Below are 12,154 nucleotides of genomic sequence, written 5' to 3'. Positions count from 1 at the left end.
TGTCAGGTATATATTATTGGAGGTAGGAGAATGTATGGTCTCCTGTCAGGTATATATTATTGGAGGTAGGAGAATGTATGGTCTCCTGTCAGGTATATATTATTGGAGGCAGCAGAATGTATGGTCTCCTGTCAGGTATATATTATTGGAGGCAGCAGAATGTATGGGCTCCTGTCAGGTATATATTATTGGAGACAGGAGAATGTATGGGCTCCTGTCAGGTATATATTATTGGAGGCAGCAGAATGTATGGTCTCCTGTCAGGTATATATTATTGGAGGCAGCAGAATGTATGGGCTCCTGTCAGAAATATATTATTGGAGGTAGGAGAATGTATGGGCTCCTGTCAGGTATATATTATTGGAGGCAGGAGAATGTATGGGCTCCTGCCAGGTATATATTATTGGAGGCAGGAGAATCTATGGGCTCCTACCAGGTATATATTATTGGAGGCAGCAGAATCTATGGGCTCCTGGCAGGTATATATTATTGGACGCCGCAGAATCTATGGGCTCCTGTCAGGTATATATTATTGGAGGCAGGAGAGTGTATGGTTGGGCTCCTGTCAGATATATATTATTGGAGGTAGGAGAATGTATGGTCTCCTGTCAGGTATATATTATTGGAGGTAGGAGAATGTATGGTCTCCTGCCAGGTATATATTATTGGAGGCAGCAGAATGTATGGTCTCCTGTCAGGTATATATTATTGGAGGCAGCAGAATGTATGGGCTCCTGTCAGGTATATATTATTGGAGACAGGAGAATGTATGGGCTCCTGTCAGGTATATATTATTGGAGGCAGCAGAATGTATGGTCTCCTGTCAGGTATATATTATTGGAGGCAGCAGAATGTATGGGCTCCTGTCAGAAATATATTATTGGAGGTAGGAGAATGTATGGGCTCCTGTCAGGTATATATTATTGGAGGCAGGAGAATGTATGGGCTCCTGCCAGGTATATATTATTGGAGGCAGCAGAATGTATGGGCTCCTGTCAGGTATATATTATTGGAGGCAGGAGAATGTATGGGCTCCTGTCAGATATATATTATTGGAGGTAGGAGAATGTATGGGCTCCTGTCAGATATATATTATTGGAGGCAGGAGAATGTATGGGCTCCTGCCAGGTATATATTATTGGAGGCAGCAGAATGTATGGGCTCCTGTCAGGTATATATTATTGGAGGTAGGAGAATGTATGGGCTCCTGTCAGGTATATATTATTGGAGGCTGAAGAATGTGTGGGCTCCTGTAAGGTATATATTATTGGAGGCAGGAGAATGTATGGGCTTCTGTGAGGTATATATTATTGGAGCCATGAGAATCTATGGTTTCCTGTCAGGTATATATTATTGGAGGCAGCAGAATCTATGAGCTCCTGTCAGGTATATATTATTGGAGGTAGGAGAATGTATGGGCTCCTGTCAGGTATATATTATTGGAGGCAGCAGAATCTATGGGCTCCTGTCAGGTATATATTATTGGAGGTAGGAGAATGTATGGGCTCCTGTCAGGTATATATTATTGGAGGCAGGAGAATATATGGGCTCCTGTCAGGTATATATTATTGGAGTCAGCAGAATGTATGGGCTCCTGTCAGGTATATATTATTGGAGGCAGGAGAATATATGGGCTCCTGTCAGGTATATATTATTGGAGTCAGCAGAATGTATGGGCTCCTGTCAGGTATATATTATTGGAGGCAGGAGAATGTATGGCCTCCTGTCAGGTATATATTATTGGAGGCAGCAGAATGTATGGGCTCCTACCAGGTATATATTATTGGAGGCAGCAGAATGTATGGGCTCCTACCAGGTATATATTATTGGAGGCTGCAGAATCTATGGGATCCTGTCAGGTATATATTATTGGAGGTAGGAGAATGTATGGGCTCCTGTCAGGTATATATTATTGGAGGCAGCAGAATATATGGGCTCCTGTCAGGTATATATTATTGGAGGCAGCAGAATATATGGGCTCCTGTCAGGTATATATTATTGGAGGCAGCAGAATGTATGGGCTCCTGTCAGGTATATATTATTGGAGGCAGGAGAATGTATGGGCTCCTACCAGGTATATATTATTGGAGGTGCAGAATGTATGGGCTCCTCCCAGTTATATATTATTGGAGGCAGCAGAATCTATGGGCTCCTACCAGGTATATATTATTGGAGGTAGGAGAATCTATGGGCTCCTGTCAGGTATATATTATTGGAGGCAGGAGAATCTATGGGCTCCTGTCAGGTATATATTATTGGAGGCAGGAGAATCTATGGGCTCCTGTCAGGTATATATTATTGGAGGCAGCAGAATCTATGGGCTCCTACCAGGTATATATTATTGGAGGTAGGAGAATCTATGGGCTCCTACCAGGTATATATTATTGGAGGTAGGAGAATCTATGGGCTCCTGTCAGGTATATATTATTGGAGGCAGGAGAATCTATGGGCTCCTGTCAGGTATATATTATTGGAGCCAGCAGAATCTATGGGCTCCTGTCAGGTATATATTTTTGGAGGCTGGAGAATGTATGAGCTCCTGTCAGGTATATATTATTGGAGGCAGGAGAATCTATGGGCTCCTGTCAGGTATATATTATTGGAGGCAGCAGAATCTATGGGCTCCTGTCAGGTATATATTATTGGAGGCAGGAGAATCTATGGGCTCCTGTCAGGTATATATTATTGGAGGCAGGAGAATATATGGGCTCCTGTCAGGTATATATTATTGGAGGCAGGAGAATGTATGGGCTCCTGTCAGGTATATATTATTGGAGGCAGGAGAATGTATGGGCTCCTCTCAGGTATATATTATTGGAGGCAGCAGAATCTATGGGCTCCTACCAGGTATATATTATTGGAGGTAGGAGAATCTATGGGCTCCTACCAGGTATATATTATTGGAGGTAGGAGAATCTATGGGCTCCTGTCAGGTATATATTATTGGAGGCAGGAGAATCTATGGGCTCCTGTCAGGTATATATTATTGGAGGCTGCAGAATCTATGGGCTCCTGTCAGGTATATATTATTGGAGGCAGCAGAATGTATGAGCTCCTGTCAGGTATATATTATTGGAGGCAGCAGAATCTATGGGCTCCTGTCAGGTATATATTATTGGAGGCAGGAGAATCTATGGGCTCCTGTCAGGTATATATTATTGGAGGCAGGAGAATCTATGGGCTCCTGTCAGGTATATATTATTGGAGGCAGGAGAATATATGGGCTCCTGTCAAGTATATATTTTTGGAGGCAGGAGAATCTATGGGCTCCTGTCAGGTATATATTATTGGAGGCAGCAGAATCTATGGGCTCCTGCGAATTATATATTATTGGAGGCAGCAGAATCTATGGGCTCCTGTCAGGTATATATTATTGGAGGCAGGAGAATATATGGGCTCCTGTCAGGTATATATTATTGGAGTCAGCAGAATGTATGGGCTCTTGTCAGGTATATATTATTGGAGGCAGGAGAATGTATGGGCTCCTACCAGGTATATATTATTGGAGGCAGGAGAATCTATGGGCTCCTGTCAGGTATATATTATTGGAGGCAGCAGAATGTATGGGCTCCTACCAGGTATGTATTATTGGAGGCAGCAGAATCTATGGGCTCCTGTCAGGTATATATTATTGGAGGTAGGAGAATGTATGGGCTCCTGTCAGGTATATATTATTGGAGGTAGGAGAATGTATGGGCTCCTGTCAGGTATATATTATTGGAGGCAGGAGAATGTATGGGCTCCTACCAGGTATATATTATTGGAGGCGCAGAATGTATGGGCTCCTACCAGGTATATATTATTGGAGGCAGCAGAATGTAGGGGCTCCTGTCAGGTATATATTATTGGAGGCGCAGAATGTATGGGCTCCTACCAGGTATATATTATTGGAGGCAGCAGAATGTATGGGCTCCTACCAGGTATATATTATTTTAGGCAGCAGAATGTAGGGGCTCCTACCAGGTATATATTATTGGAGGTAGGAGAATCTATGGGCTCCTGTCAGGTATATATTATTGGAGGCAGGAGAATCTATGGGCTCCTGTCAGGTATATATTATTGGAGGCAGGAGAATCTATGGGCTCCTGTCAGGTATATATTATTGGAGGCAGCAGAATCTATGGGCTCCTACCAGGTATATATTATTGGAGGTAGGAGAATCTATGGGCTCCTACCAGGTATATATTATTGGAGGTAGGAGAATCTATGGGCTCCTGTCAGGTATATATTATTGGAGGCAGGAGAATCTATGGGCTCCTGTCAGGTATATATTATTGGAGGCAGCAGAATCTATGGGCTCCTGTCAGGTATATATTATTGGAGGCAGCAGAATCTATGGGCTCCTGTCAGGTATATATTATTGGAGGCAGCAGAATCTATGGGCTCCTGTCAGGTATATATTATTGGAGGCAGCAGAATGTATGGGCTCCTGTCAGGTATATATTATTGGAGGCAGGAGAATGTATGGGCTCCTACCAGGTATATATTATTGGAGGCAGCAGAATCTATGGGCTCCTGTCAGGTATATATTATTGGAGGCAGCAGAATCTATGGGCTCCTGTCTGGTATATATTATTGGAGGCAGCAGAATCTATGGGCTCCTACCAGGTATATATTATTGGAGGCTGCAGAATCTATGGGCTCCTGTCAGGTATATATTATTGGAGGCAGCAGAATGTATGGGCTCCTGTCAGGTATATATTATTGGAGGCAGCATAATGTATGGGCTCCTGTCAGGTATATATTATTGGAGGTAGGAGAATCTATGGGCTCCTGTCAGGTATATATTATTGGAGGCAGCAGAATGTATGGGCTCCTGTCAGGCATATATTATTGGAGATAGGAGAATCTATGGGCGCCTGTCAGGTATATAGTATTGGAGGCAGCAGAATCTATGGGCTCCTACCAGGTATATATTATTGGAGGCAGCAGAATGTATGGGCTCCTGTCAGGTATATATTATTGGAGGCAGCAGAATCTATGGGCTCCTACCAGGTATATATTATTTGATGCAGCAGAATGTATGAGCTCCTGTCAGGTATATATTATTGGAGGCAGCAGAATCTATGGGCTCCTACCAGGTATATATTATTGGAGGTAGGAGAATGTATGGGCTCCTGTCAGGTATATATTATTGGAGGCAGGAGAATGTATGGGCTCCTGTCAGGTATATATTATTGGAGCCAGCAGAATGTATGGGCTCCTGTCAGGTATATATTATTGGAGCCAGCAGAATGTATGGGCTCCTGTCAGGTATATATTATTGGAGGCAGGAGAATGTATGGGCTCCTGTCAGCTATATATTATTGGAGGCAGCAGAATGTATGGGCTCCTGTCAGGTATATATTATTGGAGGCAGCAGAATGTATGGGCTCCTGTCAGGTATATATTATTGGAGGTAGGAGAATGTATGGGCTCCTGTCAGGTATATATTATTGGAGGCAGGAGAATGTATGGGCTCCTGTCAGGTATATATTATTGGAGGCAGCAGAATGTATGGGCTCCTGTCAGGTATATATTATTGGAGGCAGCAGAATGTATGGGCTCCTGTCAGGTATACATTATTGGAGGTAGGAGAATGTATGGGCTCCTGTCAGGTATATATTATTGGAGGCAGGAGAATGTATGGGCTCCTGTCAGGTATATATTATTGGAGGCAGGAGAATGTATGGGCTCCTGTCAGGTATATATTATTGGAGGCAGGAGAATGTATGGGCTCCTGTCAGGTATATATTATTGGAGGCAGCAGAATCTATGGGCTCCTGTCAGGTATATATTATTGGAGGCAGCAGAATCTATGGGCTCCTGTCAGGTATATATTATTGGAGGCAGCAGAATCTATGGGCTCCTGTCTGGTATATATTATTGGAGGCAGCAGAATCTATGGGCTCCTACCAGGTATATATTATTGGAGGCTGCAGAATCTATGGGCTCCTGTCAGGTATATATTATTGGAGGCAGGAGAATCTATGGGCTCCTGTCAGGTATATATTATTGGAGGCAGCAGAATCTATGGGCTCCTGTCAGGTATATATTACTGGAGGCTGCAGAATGTATGGGCTCCTGTCAGGTATATATTATTGGAGGCAGCAGAAACTATGGGCTCCTGTCAGGTATATATTATTGGAGGCAGCAGAATGTATGGGCTCCTGTCAGGTATATATTATTGGAGGTAGGAAAATGTATGGGCTCCTGTCAGGTATATATTATTGGAGGTATGAGAAAGTATGGGCTCCTACCAGGTATATATTATTGGAGGCAGGAGAATGTATGGGCTCCTGTCAGGTATATATTATTGGAGGTAGGAGAATGTATGGGCTCCTGTCAGGTATATATTATTGGAGGTATGGGAAAGTATGGGCTCCTACCAGGTATATATTATTGGAGGCAGGAGAATGTATGGGCTCCTGTCAGGTATATATTATTGGAGGCAGGAGAATGTATGGGCTCCTGTCAGGTATATATTGTTGGAGGCAGGAGAATGTATGGGCCCCTACCAGGTATATATTATTGGAGGCAGCAGAATCTATGGGCTCCTGTTAGGTATATATTATTGAAGGCTGCAGAATGTATGGGCTCCTGTCAGGTATATATTATTGGAGGCAGCAGAATCTATGGGCTCCTACCAGGTATATATTATTGGAGGCAGCAGAATCTATGGGCTCCTGTCAGGTATATATTATTGGAGGCAGGAGAATGTATGGCCGGGCTCCTGTCAGGTATATATTATTGGAGGTAGGAGAATGTATGGTCTCCTGTCAGGTATATATTATTGGAGGTAGGAGAATGTGTGGTCTCCTGTCAGGTATATATTATTGGAGGCAGCAGAATGTATGGGCTCCTGTCAGGTATATAGTAATGGAGGCAGGAGAATGTATGGGCTCCTGTCAGGTATATATTATTGGAGGCAGCAGAATGTATGGGCTCCTGTCAGGTATATATTATTGGAGGCAGCAGAATGTATGGTCTCCTGTCAGGTATATATTATTGGAGGCAGCAGAATGTATGGGCTCCTGTCAGGTATATATTATTGGAGGTAGGAGAATGTATGGGCTCCTGTCAGGTATATATTATTGGAGGCAGGAGAATGTATGGGCTCCTGCCAGGTATATATTGTTGGAGGCAGCAGAATCTATGGGCTCCTGTCAGGTATATATTATTGGAGGCAGGAGAATGTATGGGCTCCTGTCAGGTATATATTATTGGAGGTAGGAGAATGTATGGGCTCCTGTCAGATATATATTATTGGAGGCAGGAGGATGTATGGGCTCCTGCCAGGTATATATTATTGGAGGCAGTAGAATGTATGGGCTCCTGTTAGGTATATATTATTGGAGGCAGCAGAATGTATGGGCTCCTGTCAGGTATATATTATTGGAGGTAGGAGAATGTATGGGCTCCTGTCAGGTATATATTATTGGAGGCAGGAGAATGTATGGGCTCCTGTAAGGTATATATTATTGGAGGCAGGAGAATGTATGTTCTCCTGTCAGGTATATATTATTGGAGGCAGCAGAATGTATGGGCTCCTGTCAGGTATATATTATTGGAGGCTGCAGAATCTATGGGCTCCTGTCAGGTATATATTATTGGAGGCAGGAGAATCTATGGGCTCCTGTCAGGTATATATTATTGGAGGCAGGAGAATATATGGGCTCCTGTCAAGTATATATTTTTGGAGGCAGGAGAATCTATGGGCTCCTGTCAGGTATATATTATTGGAGGCAGCAGAATCTATGGGCTCCTGCGAATTATATATTATTGGAGGCAGCAGAATCTATGGGCTCCTGTCAGGTATATATTATTGGAGGCAGGAGAATATATGGGCTCCTGTCAGGTATATATTATTGGAGTCAGCAGAATGTATGGGCTCTTGTCAGGTATATATTATTGGAGGCAGGAGAATGTATTGGCTCCTACCAGGTATATATTATTGGAGGCAGGAGAATCTATGGGCTCCTGTCAGGTATATATTATTGGAGGCAGCAGAATGTATGGGCTCCTACCAGGTATGTATTATTGGAGGCAGCAGAATCTATGGGCTCCTGTCAGGTATATATTATTGGAGGTAGGAGAATGTATGGGCTCCTGTCAGGTATATATTATTGGAGGTAGGAGAATGTATGGGCTCCTGTCAGGTATATATTATTGGAGGCAGGAGAATGTATGGGCTCCTACCAGGTATATATTATTGGAGGCGCAGAATGTATGGGCTCCTACCAGGTATATATTATTGGAGGCAGCAGAATGTAGGGGCTCATGTCAGGTATATATTATTGGAGGCGCAGAATGTATGGGCTCCTACCAGGTATATATTATTGGAGGCAGCAGAATGTATGGGCTCCTACCAGGTATATATTATTTTAGGCAGCAGAATGTAGGGGCTCCTACCAGGTATATATTATTGGAGGTAGGAGAATCTATGGGCTCCTGTCAGGTATATATTATTGGAGGCAGGAGAATCTATGGGCTCCTGTCAGGTATATATTATTGGAGGCAGGAGAATCTATGGGCTCCTGTCAGGTATATATTATTGGAGGCAGCAGAATCTATGGGCTCCTACCAGGTATATATTATTGGAGGTAGGAGAATCTATGGGATCCTACCAGGTATATATTATTGGAGGTAGGAGAATCTATGGGCTCCTGTCAGGTATATATTATTGGAGGCAGGAGAATCTATGGGCTCCTGTCAGGTATATATTATTGGAGGCAGCAGAATCTATGGGCTCCTGTCAGGTATATATTATTGGAGGCAGCAGAATCTATGGGCTCCTGTCAGGTATATATTATTGGAGGCAGCAGAATCTATGGGCTCCTGTCAGGTATATATTATTGGAGGCAGCAGAATGTATGGGCTCCTGTCAGGTATATATTATTGGAGGCAGGAGAATGTATGGGCTCCTACCAGGTATATATTATTGGAGGCAGCAGAATCTATGGGCTCCTGTCAGGTATATATTATTGGAGGCAGCAGAATCTATGGGCTCCTGTCTGGTATATATTATTGGAGGCAGCAGAATCTATGGGCTCCTACCAGGTATATATTATTGGAGGCTGCAGAATCTATGGGCTCCTGTCAGGTATATATTATTGGAGGCAGCAGAATGTATGGGCTCCTGTCAGGTATATATTATTGGAGGCAGCATAATGTATGGTCTCCTGTCAGGTATATATTATTGGAGGTAGGAGAATCTATGGGCTCCTGTCAGGTATATATTATTGGAGGTAGGAGAATCTATGGGCTCCTGTCAGGTATATATTATTGGAGGCAGCAGAATGTATGGGCTCCTGTCAGGTATATATTATTGGAGGTAGGAGAATCTATGGGCGCCTGTCAGGTATATAGTATTGGAGGCAGCAGAATCTATGGGCTCCTACCAGGTATATATTATTGGAGGCAGCAGAATGTATGGGCTCCTGTCAGGTATATATTATTGGAGGCAGCAGAATCTATGGGCTCCTACCAGGTATATATTATTTGATGCAGCAGAATGTATGAGCTCCTGTCAGGTATATATTATTGGAGGCAGCAGAATCTATGGGCTCCTACCAGGTATATATTATTGGAGGTAGGAGAATGTATGGGCTCCTGTCAGGTATATATTATTGGAGGCAGGAGAATGTATGGGCTCCTGTCAGGTATATATTATTGGAGCCAGCAGAATGTATGGGCTCCTGTCAGGTATATATTATTGGAGCCAGCAGAATGTATGGGCTCCTGTCAGGTATATATTATTGGAGGCAGGAGAATGTATGGGCTCCTGTCAGCTATATATTATTGGAGGCAGCAGAATGTATGGGCTCCTGTCAGGTATATATTATTGGAGGCAGCAGAATGTATGGGCTCCTGTCAGGTATATATTATTGGAGGTAGGAGAATGTATGGGCTCCTGTCAGGTATATATTATTGGAGGCAGGAGAATGTATGGGCTCCTGTCAGGTATATATTATTGGAGGCAGCAGAATGTATGGGCTCCTGTCAGGTATATATTATTGGAGGCAGCAGAATGTATGGGCTCCTGTCAGGTATATATTATTGGAGGTAGGAGAATGTATGGGCTCCTGTCAGGTATATATTATTGGAGGCAGGAGAATGAATGGGCTCCTGTCAGGTATATATTATTGGAGGCAGGAGAATGTATGGGCTCCTGTCAGGTATATATTATTGGAGGCAGGAGAATGTATGGGCTCCTGTCAGGTATATATTATTGGAGGCAGCAGAATCTATGGGCTCCTGTCAGGTATATATTATTGGAGGCAGCAGAATCTATGGGCTCCTGTCAGGTATATATTATTGGAGGCAGCAGAATCTATGGGCTCCTGTCTGGTATATATTATTGGAGGCAGCAGAATCTATGGGCTCCTACCAGGTATATATTATTGGAGGCTGCAGAATCTATGGGCTCCTGTCAGGTATATATTATTGGAGGCAGGAGAATCTATGGGCTCCTGTCAGGTATATATTATTGGAGGCAGCAGAATCTATGGGCTCCTGTCAGGTATATATTACTGGAGGCTGCAGAATGTATGGGCTCCTGTCAGGTATATATTATTGGAGGCAGCAGAAACTATGGGCTCCTGTCAGGTATATATTATTGGAGGCAGCAGAATGTATGGGCTCCTGTCAGGTATATATTATTGGAGGTAGGAAAATGTATGGGCTCCTGTCAGGTATATATTATTGGAGGTATGAGAAAGTATGGGCTCCTACCAGGTATATATTATTGGAGGCAGGAGAATGTATGGGCTCCTGTCAGGTATATATTATTGGAGGTAGGAGAATGTATGGGCTCCTGTCAGGTATATATTATTGGAGGTATGGGAAAGTATGGGCTCCTACCAGGTATATATTATTGGAGGCAGGAGAATGTATGGGCTCCTGTCAGGTATATATTATTGGAGGCAGGAGAATGTATGGGCTCCTGTCAGGTATATATTGTTGGAGGCAGGAGAATGTATGGGCCCCTACCAGGTATATATTATTGGAGGCAGCAGAATCTATGGGCTCCTGTTAGGTATATATTATTGAAGGCTGCAGAATGTATGGGCTCCTGTCAGGTATATATTATTGGAGGCAGCAGAATCTATGGGCTCCTACCAGGTATATATTATTGGAGGCAGCAGAATCTATGGGCTCCTGTCAGGTATATATTATTGGAGGCAGGAGAATGTATGGCCGGGCTCCTGTCAGGTATATATTATTGGAGGTAGGAGAATGTATGGTCTCCTGTCAGGTATATATTATTGGAGGCAGCAGAATGTATGGGCTCCTGTCAGGTATATAGTAATGGAGGCAGGAGAATGTATGGGCTACTGTCAGGTATATATTATTGGAGGCAGCAGAATGTATGGGCTCCTGTCAGGTATATATTATTGGAGGCAGCAGAATGTATGGTCTCCTGTCAGGTATATATTATTGGAGGCAGCAGAATGTATGGGCTCCTGTCAGGTATATATTATTGGAGGTAGGAGAATGTATGGGCTCCTGTCAGGTATATATTATTGGAGGCAGGAGAATGTATGGGCTCCTGCCAGGTATATATTATTGGAGGCAGCAGAATCTATGGGCTCCTGTCAGGTATATATTATTGGAGGCAGGAGAATGTATGGGCTCCTGTCAGGTATATATTATTGGAGGTAGGAGAATGTATGGGCTCCTGTCAGATATATATTATTGGAGGCAGGAGGATGTATGGGCTCCTGCCAGGTATATATTATTGGAGGCAGTAGAATGTATGGGCTCCTGTTAGGTATATATTATTGGAGGCAGCAGAATGTATGGGCTCCTGTCAGGTATATATTATTGGAGGTAGGAGAATGTATGGGCTCCTGTCAGGTATATATTATTGGAGGCAGGAGAATGTATGGGCTCCTGTAAGGTATATATTATTGGAGGCAGGAGAATGTATGTTCTCCTGTCAGGTATATATTATTGGAGGCAGCAGAATGTATGGGCTCCTGTCAGGTATATATTATTGGAGGCTGCAGAATCTATGGGCTCCTGTCAGGTATATATTATTGGAGGCAGCAGAATCTATGGGCTCCTGTTAGGTATATATTATTGGAGGCAGCAGAATGTATGAGCTCCTGTCAGGTATATATTATTGGAGGCAGCAGAATCTATGGGCTCCTGTCAGGTATATATTATTGGA

General features: G+C 43.3%; 1 long non-coding RNA gene across 1 annotated transcript in view; it reads left to right on the top strand.

Moving 5' to 3' along the window:
* Nucleotides 1–12,154, top strand: part of LOC141273666 (uncharacterized) — a 207,473-nt gene that overhangs the window by 98,628 nt on the left and 96,691 nt on the right. The window lies entirely within an intron of this gene.

The sequence above is a fragment of the Phyllobates terribilis genome, unplaced genomic scaffold, assembly GCF_046119375.1.
Source record: "Phyllobates terribilis strain yellow unplaced genomic scaffold, ASM4611937v1 Scaffold_5__5_contigs__length_657084704, whole genome shotgun sequence".
NCBI lineage: Eukaryota > Metazoa > Chordata > Amphibia > Anura > Dendrobatidae > Phyllobates > Phyllobates terribilis.
This window is presented reverse-complemented; position numbering and strand designations above follow the sequence as displayed.